The sequence below is a fragment of the Musca domestica genome, unplaced genomic scaffold, assembly GCF_030504385.1.
Source record: "Musca domestica strain aabys unplaced genomic scaffold, Musca_domestica.polishedcontigs.V.1.1 17, whole genome shotgun sequence".
In the NCBI taxonomy this organism is placed as follows: domain Eukaryota; kingdom Metazoa; phylum Arthropoda; class Insecta; order Diptera; family Muscidae; genus Musca; species Musca domestica.
This window is the reverse complement of record NW_026712230.1, coordinates 3147610-3172084: the sequence shown is the minus strand read 5'-3', so window position 1 is coordinate 3172084 and position 24475 is coordinate 3147610. Positions and strand designations below refer to the sequence as shown.

General features: G+C 35.5%; 1 protein-coding gene across 1 annotated transcript in view; it reads right to left on the bottom strand.

Annotated features, from left to right (window-relative positions):
• LOC101896748 (protein prickle) overlaps positions 1-24475 on the bottom strand; it is a 153525-nt gene that overhangs the window by 110525 nt on the left and 18525 nt on the right. The gene's annotated exons all lie outside the window — the stretch shown is intronic.

The following is a 24475-nucleotide window of genomic DNA, read 5'->3' as shown; positions in this document are numbered from 1 at the left end:
TTCTCCGATGAGAAAACCTTCGTTGTCCAGCAGTTTGTAAACAAACAAAATGATCGGTTGGCCACCAGAACTAAAGCGCCGGCCATGGTGATGGTGTGGGCCACCATAACAGCCGACGGTCGCTCTCCGCTCGTATTTATCGACCGTGGCATTAGAATAAATGCCGAATATTATCGCGAAAATATTCTGGATGGTATATTAAAGCCTTGGGCACGCAAACATTTTGCCCGCACACGTTGGACATTCCAACAGGATTCAGCACCATCGCACTCAGCACCTGCACCCAAGAATGGTTACTAAATGAGGTTTCACGCTTCATTTCCAGCGCACAATGGCCACCAAAATCTCCGGATACCAATTCGTTGGACTATTGAGTTTCGAGTATTTTGAAAAGCAATGTTGGTACTAAAAAATACCAAAGTGTCGATCGCTTCAAGCAAACGCTTCACCAGGAATGGGCCAAAATACCGCAGGGCAACATTCGGGCAGCGTGTGACGGTTTTATTGGACGTTTGAAGGCCAAAACTCGTGCCAAAGGTGACCAAACAGATCTAAACTTATTTTAAAATTTGACGCTGTTTCCGACATGTTTTGCTTTCATTCAATAAAATTAAAAAAAAAAAAATACAAAAATTATGGCGTTTGACTTTGTTGCGATTTTTTTATCTCCCCCTGTATTCCCTCTTTAGTCATGAGACTGAGGGTAAAAAATAAACTTGGAAATATTCTCTTAGGAAATAAGTACCCCTCATTCCCTTGGAATAAGCTACAGTTTTTTGATTGAATCACACGGAAAGTCCGTATTAAAATTTTAAATTCGTTCCAACAGTTCGTTTTGGTCTTTTTCGACATTTTCAGGTTTCAAAATTCACAATTTGTTCAGATTAATAATTTTTTTTATAATCTAAACTTCATACATCGTACCAAATTTTCAAACGCAAATTTTTCGTTTTTTCGAAAGGAATCACCAAAATATCTTCAAAATCTTTATTTATGAAGTTTACCAAGGAGGATATTGAAGAAACTCATATCCATTTTTTCTGTTCAAAACTATTTCAACGTCTCCATATGCTAACCCAAGAAACCAACAGTGACCTCAACATCAAATTTAAGAATTGTAGCTCGACCATTTCATCCGATAACAGCTTTAGTACCATTTAGTACACATATCTAAAACAATCTACATCTCTTCATCCTAGACACCAAAAGTGATCCAAAATTAGAACAACTTAGTAAATTTCGAAGAATTATCGTACACAATTTCATCATAAAAGGCTATACTTGAACAACAACCTCAATACCTAATTTCAGATCTGTTTTACTTTCTGCACACTCAATACCAAATTGTACCGAATATAATACCTTTCAGTACTTTTCGTACAAATTTCCAGAACCACCTCCCAGACACCAAATTTTAAAATTCCAGCAATTCCCCCAATTTGTAACCACTTAGTACTTTGCACATTTCCAAAACTACCACCTTACAATAAATTCAATTTTCCAAAAACCCTTCGGTACATCTAGCCTGCACTATATCAATGACCCTCGTTTCGTTTGTCCAATACAAAGTCTTACATTTTTAGTACATTTTAGTAATTTTCGTAACCTTTTTGTACGTATTTTCAAAAACACCAGCACACCTAAGCACCATGACTGACCCTTATGCAACATTTGAAAGATCAAGCTTCAGTTGTTTCGGTGTTGATTCCCAGTTAGTCATTTGCCTCTCTTTTATATCTTAATATTTATTTAATTGATGAAAATAATGTAAAATATATATTTTACATTAATTACCTAACATTTTTTAAAAATGAAGAATAATCCGTTTAAATAAATCAAGTTAGCAGCTCAACAATCACACAAACATTTGAGAATATAAAATGCACGATTATATTTCCATTCGACCAATGTTGGCCTACTAAACTCATATTTTAGCTTTTCCAAATTGATAGCGACTCCATACAAAATCGTTAAGTCTTTTGTCATTTAGTGGGACAGCCACAAAACGGATCGACAAGTACATTAAACACCACCGCAGCAGGTGTAAATAGGCAAACAATCTAACGATAGATTATAAATTCCATTGAAAAAATTCTAATGAAACTCAAGAATTTATGACACAATTAAATCGGACAGCTTTGAAACAATGCTCGACGTGAGCAGTTCACTGGAGATGCAAAGAATTGTCACTTTTATTAACATATGAATTGAGGAGAAGAAGAGGAAGACGAAAAAAGAACCAAATAAGAAAACAAAATATGCTCGTATATTCTCACAATCCCAAGCGAATAGAATGTCATCATCAACGGAAGACAAAGACCATGCAACCAACCTTAACTAACAACACCACTGCCACAAGCTGCTAATAAACAATAGAATTAATAACCATTGATATGAGTGGAAGCTTGCTGCGATTGGAGAGCCGGTTATGTGTGATTACAAGACACACACACACACACACACACACACACCAAAACATACACACTCACTGACTCGATATTGGACATTATAATCAACAGCAGCACCCAACTTAACAGCCAGTTTGTTTTCCGACCGGCATTAAGATGTTGGAGATTTTTATGTGTTGCAACTCTCACTGAGGTTGATTTTGTCATTAAACTGGGATATTTTATGTCAAAGAATTTCATTTCCTCTGTTGAGAATTTTCATCGAATTGAACCCAGTAGTCGCTGCATGGAGGAGGGATGCCAGCAAGCCAGCTCATGCCTTCTATTGTGAATGAATGCAGGCCTGAGACACAGACAAAGACCACCGCAAAGACGACCGAATAGAATAGAAAAGAATAATTAATTGCATTTTTCATGTGTATAACTCGGTAATGAGTGCCGGGGCGAAATGTCGTTGCTTACATTTCATTCTTTTCTTTCTCTTCTGTCAGAAACTAAATTTCTTTTTAATTGAACTTTAACATTGGACGGACGGCGAGGAGACCGGAGAACTTAACATAGATATCTACTTTATTATTGCATAATTGATTGCTACCAAATGCAATGGTCGTGTAAGAAACCGGTTTTCATTTGCAGGGAAGAATTTTGAAAATCCGCCTGTTGGATGTTGGATTCTACCTATGGCATTTGGAATTCCGCACGTTGCTAATCAACATAATATAAGATGTTACGAAAAAGTTATACAGAAAATTTCGGCAATACTTTTCCCTAGGTTTCCAATTATTAGAGTTTTAGTAGAAAAGCACATAGGGCCCCGTGGTCTGTGGACCTTGTCTCTTCGAAACGGTTACTTTTCTGAAGTTTTTTGAACAATTAAAACGAAAAAGTTATTTTTTTTTTTAAGTTCCTCGGTATCCAAAAGACAAAGCGTCGTTTTATCTTTGCATCTGTTGCAAAATATGGCAGAAAATAAGCGAAGGTTTATTCAGTTGCACCACTCTGCCCAATAAAAGCCTCTTCCGTTAGATCTAAATAATGGGGCATTCTACTCTTATTTCCCTACAATTCTATGTCAATGTGGCTTATAACGATCTGAACGGCCTTAATTAGGCAACATTTTATAGAACTCCATTTTTTGAGAGATGTCTGTTCCCGTCAGAGAAACCTAAACTGAGATTGTGTTTGCCATGAATATTCTGATGATCCACAATACCGCAGGTCAGTGGGCTAGATTTTGCTTAAAAGTGATAAAACCATTAGAACCCCCATAACATCCCTTTAATCATGGTAAAAAATGACATCTTCTGCAGCGTGCACGCGAGAGATCCGAAGAAGCACGCCTGCCATTTTAATTTATAGAGCTCCCAGAGGTCGATAGAACGATGATGGATGTGCTATGTACTATTTGTGGTGTGGCATATCTTGGTGCTCTTATTGCTAAAGCGGTGAGTCTGATTGATTTCGCTCATCTTGTCCGTAGATAAATACTTGGGCACTACTTCTGTCAATGATGAGGAAAAGTTTCTAATTGCTCCACGTCTCATAACAAGTCATTTTCACACATAAACGTCAAACAGTTATGATTCTTCTTTAACTATTGAATTCAATGCAAAGTACAAAAATCAGAGTGATAGTAGAGCGACAGTGTTCAAATGCTTGGACGAACAACATTGCTAGTTTTAGACCCTAGGCCTTTTTGGATCAAATCCATTTCAGGACATTTGGAGTCGATCTGCCTGGCGGGCTGGTGCACACGATAACTCTAGAAGGGAGTATCTGATTTGGTCCAAATTTGGTACATCGTAATATTATTATAATATTATAATATTATTATAAACATAGATTGAGTTCGGAGATGGGAAATATCGATCCTCTACTTTTTGTACCTCCTACACCAAAGGCCAACAATTTCAGGAAAAAAATGCAATGCAATATTCGTATCAGTGCTAGGTCTGGTATGAAAATGGACAATATCGGTCCACTCCATCAAGTACCACCCCCACAAAGGTTCAAAATTTTGTATATTATAATTTTTATAAAATGTGAAATAAGAGTCCGACTGTCTTCATATTTTTTTACCAACACATGATCTGGTATGAAGATGAAATAATCTCTGATAACGGGTTAAAATTCTGAATAATTATTTTACTGATTCTATTCATATTTCACCCATCCAAATATTTTTGTTAACAAAAGATCTGGGTTGAAAATGCTGCTATCTGCTCACTCCTTCCCCCACAAAGGAGTCAAAAAAATAAGAAAAATAAGGAAAACGGTCATAAAAGGGAAATAAGTATTATATTCTCTTAAAATTTCACACATCCCTATATTTGTATTAACAAACGATCTGGTGCGAAGATGAAATGTATCGGTCCACTCCTTCTGGCACCATTTGGCACCTCCTCCACAAAAGTTTAACATTTTGTTTATTCGCATAAAACTGGAAAAAAATGTTCGATTTTATTAGTTTTTTTTATTGTTTTTCTCATAAAATGTGAAGGAAATATTCGATGTAGTCCAAATCTGACACGTTGTAATGTTTATATCAGACTTAGGTCAAATACGAAATGGACAATAATGGCCCACACCTTCGAAACACCTCATAAAGGTCCAACAGTTTGAACAATTATAACGCAAGGCTGAGGGTATACATCTGTCTGCAAAACCGACTGATACTTTTAAACTTTTTTTCACGCAAAAATTACGGCCCTCTAAACTAAACTAATTCAAACGAATACACAAATCAGCAAAAAAAAAAAAGAAAAAAATACTCTTTCAATCGAGAGTGGTTTACTCTCCTTGTAAACTCTCAAGTATTTTTCAGTTATGAGTTAAATCGAGAAAATCTGGGATCTGTATCTTGTGAGTGGTTACGAGTGTCAAACATTGGTTAGAAAACTCATCATTTTCGAGGGATCTTTCTGCGATAGAATCAGAAGTAGGAAATAGTTCCGATAGCCTTGGATTGCTGATAAGGGAGCTTTGTTTGAATTGCGAATTTTCCATCTACATTACCCCATCCGGCGTTTGATTTTTCAAACGAACGCCAGATGTCATCACACCTCCCCCATTCATGATAAGAGATTTTGATAATTCACTCTTTTACTAGTTTCATCATAAAAAAAGCCGCGGCAAGCACAGCAAAGCAGCCATATGCAAAATAATTTTGTTTTCATTCTCAATAAATAATGCGAAAAATAAATCGATTTGCGATGAATTGCTAGTAGCAATCCCAACCGGTTATTCTATGATATTGCATATCCCTAAAACAACAACAATGTTGCTACTGAATTGTTAGTTATATTGTCTTTCATTTTAGTAACAACGAAATAAAAAACATGAACTTTTTGTCATTTCCGGCTCGTACAGAAAAAGTAAAAAAAATCTGTTTTTTTTTCATAATTTCGAACTAAACAAAAGAAGTATTCACAGTTTTGTTTTGCTCCTCCACCAACACAAAACATGCAGAAACAACCAGTCCAACACAATGTAACTTCCTAAGATGTAACATTTTAATGGCTGAATTGGAGGTTGAAGATGACAAGGAGGGAAGGAGGGAGGATGCAAGAGCATGTCATGCCATTATTTCCCTATAAAAAGTCAAATACAATAAAATTATGTATAATTCTTGAGCACGCGATCTTCTATTGGTACAATTACAGTACAATTCTGTGTCCGGAGTCGAAACAGAAGCAGAACCGGTACCACTAACAACAGAAGTCACAAACATTAAAAAAAAACTATAGAAACAAAAACAATGTGGCTTCTTCAACGTCATTGGAATGTTGTGAGAAATGTGCTCTCATACTTTGATAGTTAGATTTATGGTTTTGTATGATAATATGTTTGTTTGTTTGTTTGTTGTCTGGCAGCTGAACTGTGGAGGAGGCGGAGGTGTAGAAAAAGAAAATAGACTCAATGATATGAGACCTGATGCTATTCTGAATGATTTTAATTTATTTCTTGATGTACTGCAAAATTTGCATCATTTCAATCTAAATTTGTGATTGAGTGTGTGAACGTAGCGGGAAATTTTCTTTGTAGACCTGCTAACAAAGAAGGAAAAACTTGTAAACATAATTTTATTCAAAGTTTTACTACTTTGTAACGTTTCTGTATCGTATTAAGATTGACATGGAATTTGATTTCAAGTGGACTAGATAATTACAGATGATTTTTCTTTTGTTGTTTTTTTTTCTGGATGGAACAACATAAATCCACTATAAATCGGATCTTTAAACTTTCAATACCCTCCACCGTTTGGTAAAGCTTTTTTAATAAAAGTATCTGGATTCAAAAGTGATTCAACTTCAACTACCGGTGACATCGACTGCATAATACAGTTACAGTTTATAAATTACAATGAGGTAGATGGATAGGGACTGTACCAAATAGAAGACCTTAATCAAATATTTTCCCCAAGGAGAGAACAGAACTTTCAAGAACCAACTTGTTTGGTTGGAAATTGTCGTAGCAGATACCTTCAAAATACCGAAAAACGGGAGATACCATTGCATGGTATTTCTACAAATTAGTGGACCTGTGGCGAATATTGGTTGCAGTGATAAAACAGACCTTCCAAGAACCCATAAAACTTTCAAAATACCAAAATCTGGAGGTTTCATGTGGGCTATATTTAAAAGTGGAACAACATAGCCCATTTTTAATACCAATCTGCCTGCTATAATACAAAAGCTTTTTGCCAAATTTCAAAGCTCCAGAATTTATAATGTGGACTCTATGATTTCAACAGACAGACAAACGGACACCGCTACATCCTCATATAATTATATTCTGATCAGGAATATATATGCTTTTTGGGGTCTTCGACGAATATTTCGAGGTACTGCTATATCGAGTGCTTTATTAAGAAAATTCATCGCACGCTTCAGTGTTTAGCGGTGAAACTCATTATACCCTCAGCTACATGGCTACACAAGGTATATATCATTTGATACGGTTATGGTGGCTCATCGAAATAACGGTGTCCGTCAGTCTTGTTGGATGGTGCGAACGATAACTCTCGAAGGGAATATCCGATTTTATCCAACTTGGTTCATCGTAATATTATTGTCAAACTTAGATCGAGTTCGGAGATGGGCTACTTCGATCCACTTCTTCTGGTACCACCCCCACAAAAAGGTCAAAATTTACAAAGAAAATCAATTACCTCGTAGAAGGAACAAGGCTCATTCGATGTCGTGCAAATTTTCCAAATCCTAATATTTTTGACAGTACTAGGTCAGGCGCGAGAATGGATAATATCGGCTTACTCTCTCAATTACCATCCCAAAAAAGGTCAATGTTTTAAATAATTATAGCTCTTATAAAATATAAAATAAGGGTCCGATTGTCTTCAAATTTCAAAAATTTCAAAAATGTCAGTACTTTTTAACACAAGATCTAGTATGAAGACAGAATAGAATGGACCACGCCTTCTGCTACCTCTCCAACAATGGGTCAAAATATTGAATAATTATAAATCTCATAAAATAGAAATAAGCAACAGATTCTCTTCAAACTTCACACAATATTTTTATAACACAAGTTTTGGCCTAGAGATACCCCTTCTGGTAGGGTCTAAATTTTCAATACGATCAGCGATTTTTTTTTTTTTTGAACTTGATATATTTAAATATTTTTCTCAATCAGATATCTGACGTGAATATTAAACCCCATATTGGTTCACTCCTTGTTCCTTCTACCCTCCGCACAAAATATTAAAATTTTAATTAACAATTCTTATTTCAATTTTTCATATCCCATTTCAATATTGTCCAAAAATGATCACATTATCTCAAGTGAATGAAATGGTCAATATAGTCCTAATCTGGCAGGTTGTAATATTTATATCAGACTTTTGTCAGATGTGAAATGGACACTGCTTCGGAACCACCCCCATAAAGGATCAAAAGTTCGGATAATCATAACGCAAATCAAAGTGTATACTATTTAAACAAAACGGACATTGGCTGAGGCTACACATTTAATAATCGGGATTGACCAATTTTCCTGGATCGTGCGATTCAACCTTTTTAGACTATTTTTGCGGGGCTATGTTAAAGCTCATTTCTACCACTTCAATTGGAGTGAAAAAAATATTGAAGCATTTATTTGCCCGAAACGTTGGAAAAGTATGCCTAAATAGTACTAAGGACGTGAACCATTTGAAGCGCACTCGCGGTCAACATCAGCATGAAATAATCTTCAAACATTAAATTATATGAACTGTATAATTAATTCAAATAAAGTTTTCGTGTTTTTTTTCTAAATTTTATGTGCTTTTGAAATTTGTTTTCCATTGCTCTTAAAAATCACCCTTTTAGTCATTAATAATAATAAAATACTCAACATTTCTTTCTTTGCCGTAAATTTGATTCAAACGATATGCAATCTCCTAATCGAACACCCAAATCACATTTATCTGATGAAAATAATCGAAAATAAATGGAATGCAAAATTTTCTAACGGGACTGTGACATTCATTTAACCAAATGAATTTCCAATTAGAATTGGCAAAGACGATGGTTAACTAACACTCGTTAATGTCATAACGAATGGCTGGAGATTTATTTATTATCATTTAAATGGTATTTCAGTTTAAGAGGTGAAAAATAATTGAAAACTGTAAAATTTAAATGAATGAAAACGATTGCAAATTATTCCAAGGCCGACCCACTTTCGAAGCAAAACTTCATTCATTCGAGTTGGTAGTGAGCGACTAAAAACAACTGGAAATGGCCAGAAATTGTTTAATTCCCGTTTTAAAATGTTCTTCTGGTCCACAGAAGAAACAAAAAAACTGGAAATTCTCCTAAAGTCCATTCAAATACAGTTGTACAAAAATAAGGAAATTTTCTTTTGACAAATATTACCCAAAAGACACAGTGGAAACAAAGACCTAAGAAAAAACCAAGCATATTTTGAAATTTGCAACAAAAAACAGCCATTGCATGCCAATGATTGATTAATTTGCCTGAGGCTGCTAGACCAGCAGCCAGTCAAAACGAAGAGCAAACGCCAAGCAAAACTTCAAAATTTTCCAGAAAGAGGGTTAAACAAGACTCTACAACGGCATGCAAATCTTGGCAAGAGTTGCAAACTAAACGTTTTCCTCCAAGGAATATTTGCAAAAACTGCTACTGCAATAGTTTTTAGAAAAGACAACTGAACGTCTGGCAAAACTGCAGATATTTTTCATGAAAAATAACTTTGTTTTTGTTTTCGGTTTTGTTATGACTTCGGGTGGTAAAAGTTTTACTCCTGTTGTTGATTACTTTGATGTGGAAGTGATATCCAAGTAGCAGAGGTAGTATTACATTTTCTTGGCAAAAATTTCACATCCAATTTGCCAAAGGCAATCTCAGGCCAAGTTTTCATTTTCTTTTTATTTCTGTTTTTTTTTTTTTTTTTTTTTTTTTTTTTTTTCTGGAGACGTAACCAGACATCTTCTTGGGCAAATAAATGCATCGGCATAGATAATTTGTATGACTGTGATTGTTTTCCATCACTCATTTCTCGACATTCAATCATCTGTTAAAATGAAATTGTTTTGTAATGGTGGCCATAATAAAGCAATTAAAACGTCATTTGTTGCAATTTCAGCTGGCAATTTTCAGCGGCCTTACCACTGTCCAACTGGCTATTCACAATGATATAGACGACACACACGGTTGTACATGCATGGCATGGTGTAATTATGATATGCAGTTGGTTAAAAGTCACGCACGCAAAAGTTAAGGAATATTGCCAGAAAATTTTTAGCCTTTAACGAGGCTTGGTCTCCCATAGAATTCCAGAAGATAGATGCAGTTCGACACTGTCAATCATTACAGCACCGCTAAAGGCGTGATGCAATATTTGTTATGAAGTGTGCCTGCCTCAAAACATCAACCCAGTCCATTTGGAATGTTGTTGTTATTCCCTGTGTTTAATATTTAACTGGAAATGGTTTCAGTTAATGCGAATTTAAGTATTATTTGCTAAAAAATGGGGAAATGCATAACGAGAAAATGTTTAGCATTTTAAGTACGGGATTTTAGTCTATTTTCTAAAATTATTTTTTGATTTGGCATACAATTTGCAATATTTTCTCTCTAGTAGCCTTGAAAAAATACTGCATCGTTCAGAAAATGGACAAAAATGAAAACTGGATAACATTTGTTGTATACACAGCAGGCAACCAGAAAGAAAATATTGGCAATTTGCGGGTAAAGGATTTGAGAGAACTATACCTAAAATTTTACGAGCACCATTTTTGCGAAAGACTTTAAAGTCGAATTAATCACGTAGTACTTATCTCCTGGTCCAAGGACTGAAAAACCTCATTTGATTTTGCTAAAGATATGTTATCACAAAAATAAGCCAAAGAAGCTTTAGATTTAAAGGTGACATCAGGGACACAAGCAAGAAGTTCAACTCAGGGCGAATTTGAAATGACAAATGACAAGCCAACAACCACATGATTTACCTTTTAGTCAACTTTAGATTCGAGAGCATTTCGAATGGATGAAGAAAGGTAAACTCTAGAGCACTAGCATGTAGATGAGGCGTTTCGGTGGTAGCTGTGGGCCAAGAAAAGTACACATACTCATAAATAAAACAGCTGTTCTACCTAACTTAAAAGCGCAATCGGCAAGAGTGGAATCTGCTCCATTTCGAGGTAATTTTAATCCAACTCAAAAATTAGCAAAACATTCTCTCTGGAGCACTGAAAGTAGGACAGGTTCGACTTCTTTTTATACCCTACACCAAACAACAGTCATGGTATTATGTCTTTGTGCATTTATGTGTAGCATAGAGAAGGAAGCGAGATAGACCCATAGTTTCTTCTGATGATCTGCATAGAATCACATTCTGAGTCAATTTATGCTCGCCCCACAGACGGACTGTCCATGTATTTTTTTGTTTTTTAAAGAAAGTACAGGTCTCATTTATTGTCCGATCGAAATGAAACTTTGAACCAATCATTAGTTTGGCCCAAGGGCGAATCCTATTGAAATGGGTGATAATTGGTCAACATTTAGATATAGCCCCCATATATACAGGTTGAGATAAACAAAAACTGCAACAAAGTTAAACGCCATAATTTTTACATATTTTTTTAATTTTATTGAATGAAAGCAAAATATGTCGGAAATAGCGTCAAATTTAAGAATAAGTTTAAATTTGTTTGAATTGGTCACCGGCACGAATTATAACCTTCAAACGGCCAATGAAACCGTCACATGTTGCCCGAATGTTGCTCTGCGGTATTTTGGCCCAAACCCGGCGAAGCGCTTAATTGAGGTGATCGACACTTTGGTATTTTATAGTGCCAACATTGTTTCCAAAATACTCCAGACACAATAGCTCAACGGATTGGTATCCGGAGACGGAGAAGCGAGGAACCTCATGTTGTAACCATTCTTGGGTGGCACGTGCTGAGAGCAATGGTGCTGAGTCCTGTTGGAATGTCCAATGTCTGTGGCCAAAATGTTTGTGTGCCCAAGACTTTAATACACCCTCCAGAATATTTTGCGATAATATTCGGCATTTATTCTGATGCCACGGTCGATTGATACGAGCGGAGAGCGACCATCGGCTGTTATGGCGACCCACACCATCACCGTGGCAGGCGATTGAGTTCTGGTGGCCAATCGAAGGTGCACATTTTCAGCTGACCTCTTTGGCAAGTAAACACAAACTGCTGGCCGGCGAATGTTTTCTCTTCGGAGAAAACCAAATTCGGCAGCTCACCACTATCGGCAAAGCGAAGCAACTCTTTAACCCTTTTGAGTCTATTATATTTTTGTTGCGGTGCAAGTTCTTGCACTTTTTGCAATTTCATGGCTCATTTTTTCATAGTTGCCAAATGGAATATTGCGATATGTTCAGCTCACGAGCCATTGTTCGGCCACTGCGATGCGGGTTTCGAGCAAGTTGCTTCTTCACTTTTCGAACCATTTCTGCTGATGTTGCTGTTTTCTTCCGTCCACTTTCTTGACGTCGGGCTACGCTACCAGTATCACGGTAACGAGCGATGGTACGAGACACAAAAGATTTATTCGCATTTAAATGCTGGAGTGCTCTAACGATAGCCACTTGTGGTTTTCCAGCCAAATATAAAGAAATCACACTATCACGCTTGAATTCCATCACGAATAACTGGAAAATTCTCACGAAAATGCTTTTGTACACTTGTAGACAATATAATGAGCTTTCACTGGAATCATTTTAACAGCTGTCGGACGAGAGGCTTAGAAATAACAGCAGTCTGAAGTTGGTTGCAGTTTTATCATCTCACCCTGTATATACATTCCTTGCAAGAACTATTATTACCACATAGTTGTAGAATAGTTGAGTGTTCACACTATACACTATCTACTACGCATTTTGATGAATCAGTTATTATTTGTTAAAATCGGGAAACAAGTTCTTGTTTTGTTCAGAATCCACTTTTAAATTTTATTTTGTCCACTGTTGCCACCAACATTATGATTTGCAGTTAGACACATCGCGCACTGTGCAACTGTTGCGAACATAAAGGAGTGTTAAAGATCGTGCATCTCCATCACAATCTTCGGTTTTGCAGTCGGAGACGCACACTCTGTGCCGATGTTTCTCATTACTTGGCAGTGAGTAAAGTACATTATTTAGTCCTGTCATTTCTGAAGGAATAGTCCATTATTTTCAATTTGGTGGTAATGCAGAAAGTTGTTTGTTCATGTTCATGCAGCTTCCAAGTTATTGCTAGGTTACTATACAACATTAAAGTGATAAATATTTAACACATTTTACAGTTATATTGAAAATAACAACATAAATAAATATGTCTTGGCAAACATAATTACGTTGACATTTCCTAGACTTTCCAAGAGCAATCAGAAGCGATGCCAATCAAAATCAATTAAGATATGTTATAAAACGTCTGAGAATGTCCGAAGAAACACAAATGCAAAAGGAATGAGGTTTTTTTATATTCCCAGACATTGTTCGTTGTTTGCGTATTTCGAAAAAAAAAAAAAACAACTCTGTTGATCTGCGTTTGCGCATTGACGATATTTCCAGAACAACAAGTTCAGCGGTGGACAATAGGTATTGATGTTTATGTTATGATTAACTTAATTAGTAGCTTCATCTCCGCCGGATGTATTCAACACAACATTGGTAAATGAATGAATGAATAAAGACACAAAAGCGGGGCCAAGTGAAATGTGTGTTTATTAGGATGTGCCGATTTGGATATGGTTATGGGATGTTAAGTTGAATACGCAGTTTATATTTATGTTAATGTTGCATACCTACGCACAAATCTTGTTTTGCGCTCAATAATAAAAAAATATTTTTCATTTCTTGTGTCCGAGGGCCTTGGATGAAAACAAAATTATTTTAGTAGAACGTCAACAATTTTATTGACATTTCTGCCAGCACAATTATTCGCAACATTTGTGTTCATTTGCAAACGAAGTTAGACAGACACGCAAGCGCAAAACTATTCATTTGTTGTAAATGAAATTGATGTCGACAAGCTGAAAATTGTCCACCTCCACTAATCGAATTAATTTAAATCGCTACAACAATTGTGTTCGCAATTTATTTATTCGAAAATCTCGAACCGCAAAAACTTGTTTTGGCGAAAAAATAAAATCCGACATCGACAAGACAAATGTAATAAAAACAATTATCAAGACCAACAGACAATAATAAAGAGGGAGAAAAAAAACGTACAACTTTATGTGGGTACAAATCCAATTTAGTCAAAGATATTTTCACCAAAACCGTTGTCAAAATGAAAATACGTTGCAAATGCTGCGAAACATACGAGGGTGGTACAGTAATAATTAAACGATTTTTTTGATAAGTTTTTAATTTAGAGGTAATAGTAAAATAACCTCTTGAAAAAAAAATCTAAAATATTGGTCCATAAAGATAGATTCTTTTTAAATTTTAAAGAAACCTACTCGGCTTGAGGGGGATGTCGATTCGAAAGAGTCAAGGCTTCGGATAAACACGCTTACATTTCCCCTCTTTCGTATAAAAATAAAAGATTTTAGAGGAAATAAAAAAAAATTGACCAATGCTTTCTGCCTTTGAACTTGATTCTGATTAATCAACACACAGACGAAACAGATGAAACTAAAATCTTGAAATTTTTACTGAGGTTCAAACTTGGGGAAAAGGTGGATTTTTCGAAATTCTTACCAGAAGGATATGAACAGTACAAAAAGTACTAATAATGCTACTGTTGATATTAAGTGATTGGGCGGCACTGGAGCTCATGAAGTCAACCTTGTGGTGGAGGTGCAATATAGGATTTGGTTTTTGTAATTAGGTTCTAGGAGGGTACAAACAAGATCTAATTTGTTACCATTGATATTGCGTAATTCGGAGGCTCTGGAGCTCAGAACAACATTGAAATATTCGCTGGAGACCGCAAAAAGCATATATATATATATATATATATATATATATATATATATATATATTATTCATCAAGGTAAAATTTTAAGCCGGTTTAGAGATTTTTGTCTGTTTTTCTGTTGAAATCACGATACAGTCCACGATTTTTAATCTAGACCTTTGAAAAATGTTTATATTATGTGCAGGTTGGTTGGTGTTGAAAATTCACTATATGGGCCCACGTTTAGGTGTATGCCCCTTAAAAAGGTAGCCCCAGTTTCTGCCACAGTTTCCAACCAAAACTTGACAATTAGGGCATTTGGTAGATCTATTCTTTCCGTGCTAAAAATGTTCGACTCAGGTCTACTAATGGTATAACCCCCATATGACGTTACCCTCAGATTTTCGGTATTTTTAAAGTTTCTGCCACAATGTCCAACCAAATCCAGTGGAACTTGACAATTGGGGTTCTCGGTAGGAATATTTTGTTTTAACCTTGCAAAAATGTTCGATTCACATCCACAAGTAGATATAGCCCCCGTATAACGATACCTCCAGATTTTCAGTAGTTTAAAGGTTTTTTTGCCATAATTTCCAACCATTTTATTATTTTAATTAAAACATGTTCTACTCTTTTCATTATTTTATTTTACTGCGATTAACCCCTTTAAAAAGGCCTTGTTTCTTGTTTGACTTGTGATTGCGAAAAAAAAATATTTTGGAAATTCGTACTAGAAGGGTAGGAAAAGACTAAAGACTTAATATTTTACATTTTGTATAGATCGATGGGCATGAGCTATATTTTTGAATTCTTATTCTTGAATTCTTATCCAAGGAAATGGACGGAAGAAAACAGTAACATCAGAAGAAATGGTTTGAAAAGTTAAGAAGCGACTTGATCGAAACCTGCGTCGCAGTGGCCGAGAAATGGCTCGAGAGCTGAAAATATCGCAATATTCCATTCGGCAAATATTGAAAAAAGAGCTCGGGGTAAGGCCATTGACTCAAAAGAGCTTCGATGGGCCGAAAGTGATGAACTGCCGAATTTGCGTTTCTCAGGTGAGAAAACATTCGCCGTCCAGCAGTTTGTAAACAAACAAAATGATCGTGTTTACTTGCCAAAGAGGTCAGCTGACAGCTGATGTGCACCTTCGGTTGGCCACCAGAACTCAAGCGCCTGCCATGGTGATGGCTCGTATTAATCGACCGTGGCATCATAATAAATGTCCTATATCGCCAAAATATCCTGGAGGGTGTATTAAAACCATGGACACACAAACATTTTGGCCGCAGACCTTGGACATTCCAACAGGATTCAGCACCATCGCACTCAGCACGCACCACCCAAGAATGGTTAAAAAATGAGGTTCCTCGCTTCATTTCCAGCGCACAATGGCCACCAAAATCTCCGGATACCAATCCGTTGCACTATTGTGTCGATCACCTCAAGCCGGCGCTTCGCCGGGAATGGGCCAAAATACCGCAGAGCAACATTCGGGCAGCGTGTGACGACTTCATTGGCCGTTTGAAGGCCTTAATCCGTGCCAAAGGTGACCAATTCGAACAAATCTAAACTTATTTTAAAATTTGATGCCATTTCCGACATTTTTCTCTTTCATTCAATACAATTTAAAAAAATTGTAAAAATTATGGCGTTTGACTTTGTTGCAGTTTTTTATCTCACCCGTATATCCATCATTAAACACTTTTAACATAAATACCCATTTCACCCAATACACCGAGGATGTCTATGGTCCATTTATTTATGGGAAGACACCACAAAATTAGGAATTTTATTGACTGATGAGTAATGATGCAGTCACTTAAATATCCAAAGGAAACAAATTTTGGAGAGTACATTTTCCCATTAAAAATTATTCAAAATTGAAAAGAAAATCAATGAAATAGTTGAAAAATAGAGAATAAAAGTAGTAAATGGAGCCTAAAAAGTAATGATTAATAAAACATTTATATCACTCTAATTCTAAAACACATTTTCAATTTATCCTCGAAAACGTCTGGAAAACAATTCCAACCTGAAAGTGGCTGCAAAATATGTGTCATTTCAAATCAAGTTCTTATTTGAGTTTCATAGCACAATTGAATAAATCCAAGTTTGTTCAAAAGTGTTTAAATGTATTCAGCGAACAATAATAAAAAAAAAAAATGATGCAGCGACTAAAGGTAGCCCCATTAACACTATCATATCTTAATAAAAGCGCGGAAAAAATGAAGAAACAGAATACCAAAACGAAACCAAACGCTTGAATGCGATTGTAAATTAGCCATGTCGAGATAAAAATTATGAAGAATTATCCATGTAGTGAAGTTGCATTAGAAGTTGGCCACAAGAGATTTTCCAGACAGAATATATACTCGCAAGAAAATAACTGCAAATGACAGATAGACAACAAGAACATCAACTTTAACTACAACGGCGGCGACAACAACATCTTCCCCCCGAACAAAACAAAAAGTCAAGAATCAGCATTGGATCCAAGACTTAATAATCAGTTGCTGACTTTGGAAGAAATAACTGAAACTGGTAAATATTTGCACAAAAACAACGACAACAACAACAACAAAAAAAAAACGCAAGCAAATGAATAATAATGGAACGGGCGTGACGCAATAACATCTGCAACAACAACAAAAATGAGTAAATCAAGAAATCTTTTCTAAGCCAAAATGGTATGTGCCATGGCATAAATGTGTTTACACCCCGGATAATTCCCAATTAGACCGGTGGCATAGAAAAACATGATGAGTTAGTGGCATGGAGAAAATCTAAGTGACACAATTATAGATTTGCATTACGCTCATAATGTGTTGCATACCTCAGATTGTATTGAGGATTTTGTGTTGAAAAATCAATTCCATGTTTTGTAAATGTGCGTTTTGTTACTCTGAATGGCAACTGAATTGAAAATATCAATGGATAATCTCGACATGTATGACATTTTGATTATTTGTGTAGATATATAAATGTGTGCTGTCCGAAGATGGTTAGGTATTTTTTCAAAACCAGTTTTTGCTGTCAATTGCATTTGATAATCGTAACTATTTAATCCGAATAAGCTAAGTGGATATGTTGTTGTTAAGATGATGAACATTTTTGCGAGCCCATGTCATGCATTGGACTGAAGAGGCTTTTTATCACTAGAGTTGCAAAAAAGTCATTTAAGCAAGGGTTAATACAAATTTCTCGAATTTTCTTTAACGATCTTTTAGTTTTAATGCCAGACACTAAGACTTCTTCATAAAATGTTAATGAAACAACCATTTAATCGGTTTCAGAATTTGAGTCTCTTGTGAAGGGAGTCTCTGAAGGATTTTGCATTTTATTGATTTTTAGTAGAAATATTGTGAAAATTAGGTATAAATTGATTATATGTTGAGTGCTATGATTATTTGACAGTTAGAATTTATCAGTGAGTTTGGGTGTTTTGGTCACAAAACCCTTATTTTCTAAATGTTGGCATTTCATTTCATAATTTAATCATTTCACTTAATCAGGAACTACTAATACTAGAAGTTTCAAATTTTTAGTTTAAAAATTCAGTTTTAAGGCGACACTCTTCTTAACTTAAATCCCTTTGAGTCTATTTGTAGAAGAACATGGAGCTAGGGAGCAGAAGACTTGAAGATGCCGCGGTCTGTTCTTTGAACATTCTATTATTTTAAGACATGGTGGAGCGGTCGAAGCCAGTGAATATACAGGGTGAGATGAAAAAACTACAACCAACTTCAGACTGCTTTCATTTCTAAATCACTCGTCCTACAGCTGTTAAAATTATTCCAGTGACAGCTCATAATATTGTTTACAAGCGTACATAAGCATTTTGGTGAGAATTTTCCAAAAAACGGTATTCGTGATGGAATTCAAGCGTGATAGTGTGATTTCTTTATATTTGGCTGTAAAACCACAAGTGGCTATCGTTAGAGCACTCCAGCATTTAAATGTGAATAAATCTTTTTTGTCTCGTACCATTGCTCGGTACCGTGTAGAAATGGTTCGAAAAGTAACGAAGCGACTTGTTCGAAACCCGCGTCGCAGTGGTCGAAAAATGGTTCGTGGGCTAAACATATCACAATATTCCACTCGGCAAATATTGAAAAATGAGCTCGGGGTAAAATCATTGGAATTCCAAAAAGTGCAAGTCTTACACCACAACAGAAAGAAAATAGACTCAAAAGAGCTAAAGAGTTGCTTTGTTGGCCGACAGTGATAAATTGCCGAATTTGGTTTCTCAGATGAGAAAACATTCGTTGTTCAGCAGTTTGAAAACAAACAAAATGATCGTGTTTACTTGCCAAAGAGGTCAGCTGAAAATGTGCACCTTCGGTTGGCCACCAGAACTCAAGCGCCGGCCGTGGTGATGGTGTGGGCCACCATAACAGCCGATAGTCGCTCTCCACTCATATTAATCGTCCGTGGCATCAAAATAAATGCCGAATATTATCGCGAAAATATGTTAGATGGTGTATTAAAGCCTTGGGCACGCAAACATTTTGGCCGCAGACCTTCCACATCCCAACAGGACTCAGCGCCATCGCGCTCAGCACGCGGCACCCAAGAATGGTTAGAAAATGAGGTTCCTCGCTTCCTTTCCAGCCACCAAAATCTTCGGATACCAATCCGTTGAATTATTGTGTCTGGAGTATTTTGGAAAGCAAGGTTGGCACTAAAAAATACCAAAGTGTCGATCATCTCAAGCAAGCGCTTCGCCGAGAATGGGCCAAAATACCACAGAGCAACATTCGGACAGCGTGTGACGGTTTCATTGGCCGTTTGAAGGTCATAATTCGAGCCAAAAATGACCAATTCGAACAAATCAAAACTTATTTCAAAATTTGATGCTATTTCCGACATTTTTTGCTTTTATTTATTTATTTTATTATTATTATTTATTATTTATTTGTATTTATCTAAAAAAATTTGGTATTTGACTTTGTTGCTGTATTTTTATATCCTCCACCATACATAGTACGGACGGTATATTAAATTCGTCATTCCGTTTGTAACTCATCGAAATAATCATTTTATACCCAACAAAGTATATATATTCTTGATCAGCGTAAAATTCTAAGACGATTTAGCCCTCCATCCGTCTGACCGTCTGTTGTAATCACGCTACAGTCTAAACGAATTAAAATAGGAAGCTAAAATTTTGCACAGATCTCTCTTTTGTCTGCAAGCAGGTCAAGTTCGAAGATGGGCCACATCGGTCCACGATATCGTATAGCACCCATATAACGGTACAGCCGATATTCGGTTTTTTGATATTTTTTAGAGATAGAGAGATAATTATCTATATAGGTCCACGATATCGTATAGCCCCCATATAACGGTACCGCCCCGGTATTCGGTATTTTGACGATTTTAGCCACATTTTTCAACGGAATTGTCTGAAAATCCACACAAGGAGTTCCTTGTGGGTACTTTATACCTCGACAGAGAATTATCTGCATAGGTCCACGATATCGTATAGCCCCCATATAACGGTACCCTCGATATTCGGTTTTTTATGATTTTAGCCACATTTTTCAACGGAAATTGTACACAAGGGTTTTTTTGTGAGCACTTTACCCCCCGACAGAGTATTCTCTATATAGGTTAATGATATCGTATAGCACCCATATAACGGTACCCCCGATATTCGGTATTTTGATGATTTTAGCCACATTCTCAAATCTTATTGTCTGAAAATCCAAAGAACTCCTTCTTTATGAGCACTTTACCCCTTGAAAGGGAATTGTCTATATAGGTCCGCAATATTGTATATCCCCCATATAACGGTATCCCCCGATATTCAGTAGTTTGATGATTTTAGCCACTTTTTCCAATGGAATTATCTGAAAATCCACACAAGGAGTTCCTTGTGAGTACTCTACACCCAGGCATAGGTTTGTCTTAATAGGTCCATAATATCATATATACCCCCATATATCGGCACCTTCCGATATTAGATATTGTAAAGATTTTAAAAAAAAAAATTAATGGATTTAATTTTTTTGAAAATGTTCTAATTCGTTCCAAATGGTGGAGGGTATTCAAAGTTCGGCCCTGCCAAACTTACTGCTTTTTTACTTGTTTTATCTCATCTTGTATATGGGAATTGAAATACGTCAAAATATATTTTTCTAAATGCAGAAATTATTATATGAATGTCCATACGGATGAAAAATGTGAATAGGATATTCAAAATATCCAATATGACCTAATGCCGAGTCAAGCGGCACTGAAAACACTAAATTCATGTACCATTAAATCTATGAAAGTTTTGAAATGTAGGAATGCTCGGGAAAAACATAAGTCGCCCATTAAGCTTTTTGGGGTTCCAGGTCATTGCAATTAATCAAGAGATGAGTTAGCAAGACGTAGATTGGAGATTGAGAACTAGGTGAAGCCACCATTGTGCCACATCTTCCGAGTGATATATGAACATACTCTCTGAGAATAAGTCGCTAATATCCATGGCAAATTCATATCTAATACTTGTGGTGGAAATAATCACAGGTCACTGTAACATAAGGGCCATGACCATAGATGGCCTGTCAGAAACATAGACGTATATGACACACAATTACGACGTATCATACATACGTCAAAAAAACCGTAAACCTCGATAAATATTTTTCCTTTATGATATCGAACACATAATTACATTATGATTAGCAAAGTTTTTAAAATATGAGCTAAATGTACAACAAACAACTATTATGTGGAATAACACAATATGTTTATGACGTTTTTAGCTTTTTCGATGTTTTATAAAGGTATATGACGTTTTCGACGTTTACAACTTTTTGACAGTCGAAAACTTTAAAAACTGTCACTCGCAACATCTATGGCCATGACTTCTAAGTGCGGATTACTGAAGGTTCTGTCAATATATGGAGGAAACTGAAACTGTAGAGCACTTATTCTGCTATTGCCGAACTTTTTTCGGTGTTAAGCATAGGCTTACGGCGAAGCAAATTCTGTAAGATTTGTTTTGATTCTCCGAAACTGAGCCAGCAGTCATTCTTCAGTTAGCCAGTTTCTTCGTGGATCACACATAATTCACTTTCCACCCTTTTTTCGTTTCTCTCTTCCCCATTTTTCTTAATTTTTTTAGTGGAGTAGTTGTTACAAAATAACTGCACATCCTCTAAACTATGCTCTTTCCGTATAACTTTCAAAGATTTTCGGAGTGAAATATTTATTATTAAAATTTTCAAAAAATCAGTATTAATGAATACGACCACAGGCTTTAGATATACAGCTAACCACAAATCGATTGTTATATTTAAGTTATTATTTAAATTTACAGTTTATAACCCAAATTAACTGCTGACATTCATTCGTTAATATACCACAGATATTTTGCTGTTTAAGATAGCTATTTTCTTTCCCAATACTTGCATCAATATTAAAATTTTCATTCTTTGCCACTTGTAAATAAACTCTTGTTTTTTAAGAACAATAACATTGAGATTAAACCTTACTATATTAAAACAATAAAATTAAATGCTTCAAACAGAAAAATACTGCATCATTTGGCCAAGGGGACATTTTTTCGACCTGGGACTGTTAAATTGTTCTCAATTTCTTATATTCAAATCTTCAATTGAAACTTCTCTTGTTTTCACGTTTGTATTCTCCTGCGTTCATATTTTGTATAGAACAAAATGAAGCGTTAATTGATGACAGTTGCCAAGAAACTCCGTTAAGAAGTTGACGGATATTCATCAAAGTGCTTTGCTTTGCCATTTATCAAAGAATATTTGGTGTTTATTTTTCGTCACGAAATGATTTATAGTTTTATATAAAAACAGTTGATGAAATAACAAATATTTTTGAATAAATTAAAAACTATAAATTCCAACCTCGAATACGTAATACAGGGTGTCGTGCTATAAAATGGAATTTCAACAACAAATAAGATAACGAGTGGAATTTTTAGTTTTAACAATAATTGAAAAAGTCCCTGAACAAACAAATCTAGAAAAACAAATGTTTTGATCTACCAAAATATTTAAAACATTCCATTTCAAAAATATGAAAAATAGGCGACGTTTGTGTCTTAAGTCTTTTGTTGGCTAATGTAAGGGGAAAATGGTCAAATTGCGGTTTAACACCACCTTGCTTTTATCTCTATACTTTAAGCTAATTATCGATATATTTCTCCACATTGCAAGAACTACTTTTTTAGATGTGACCACCAAATATTTTCTTTTGTTCAAAAGTGTTTTTTCTTTTTCTCAATGCCAAGTTATCTTCAAGATTTTGACCAAATGACATGGTTATTGACCTGAAAAAAAACACAAAAATATACCTTTGCTTTGCCCCTTTTAAAACTTAAGGTTTTCTGCCGCTAATTTTGTTTCAGACAATCTGTCTTAGATTTGAAATGAAGTTGTTGTTGTACTTCTTAACTGTATACTGTCTGTCTGTTTTATTGTTGTTATGCGTGGAAGAAAAAATTTGAATGATGATGACGGTTATGGTGATCATATCATTTAATTGGCTAGATGTTTTTTTGCTGTAAACGAGTTGTTAATGGTTTCTTCAGCTGTGGTGATTTATCGGACTGTAGATCATAGCCAGAATCAAAATAAAAATATAAATAATTGTTTGTGTTTTGCACGTGGGTGGGAATGTATACTTTTTTGATTTACATGGAAAAATTCGCTGATATTGGGGACAAAAAGAACTGTGGGGAAAGAATAATTTGAGCTGTATAGGAAATTTACTTGTCCGTTGTCTTGAAAATATTCAAATAATATAAAGTTCACATTTGGGATCTGTCGATCAACGAGTATTATTTCCTTGAAAATAATTTTTCGTACGAATAAAATTACAATTCTTACGATAAATATTAATATTAATAATGTTCGGTAGGTCTAGCCCCCCATAATATTTTAAAAATTTTTATCCTAATTTCATGTTACCAGGGTTAATTTAAATCTTGTTTAAAAATAAATCGACAACCACATATAAAAGAGCATTCAAATTTGCCGATTTTTGAAAAAAAAAAAAAACCGTTTTGGCCATAAGTCAAATTTTCAGTTATTGGAGGGTATAAAAAGCTTGGCCAAGGCGAATTGCAGTCGTTTTTAATTGTTGTATTATATTGAACTGCTAATAATATGATTGGAACCCTCCGAAAAACTAGAGTTTTACGGGGATGCCTTGGAAATTTGAGAAGATTTCGGAAACAGAAATCACCTAAATTTCAAAAAGTCAAAAATGACGTATGTAGCATTCAGGCATGCCACCGGCGATATGTCTTTGATGAAATAATAATGTTGCGCATGCCTGAATATAAGGATAATGTTCCCAATGGATCTAACGGTATATATCTTTGGACGAAATATGATTCAGTACCTATGGAGTTAATCTAGCAACGTCTATCCCCCGTATGCCTGCCTAAGATGATAAGAGGAAGTAAAATAAATATACATGGTGAGATGAAAAAACTGCAACCAACTTCAGACTGCTGTCATTTCTAAGCCACTCGTCGGACAGCTGTTAAAATTATCCCAGTGATAGCTCATTATATTGTTTACAAGCGTACAAAAGGATTTTGGTGAGAACTTTCCAAAAAAAGTTATTCGTGGTGGAATTGAAGCGTGATAGTGTGATTTCTTTATATTTGGCTGGATAACCACAAGTGACTATCGTTAGAGCACTCCAGAAT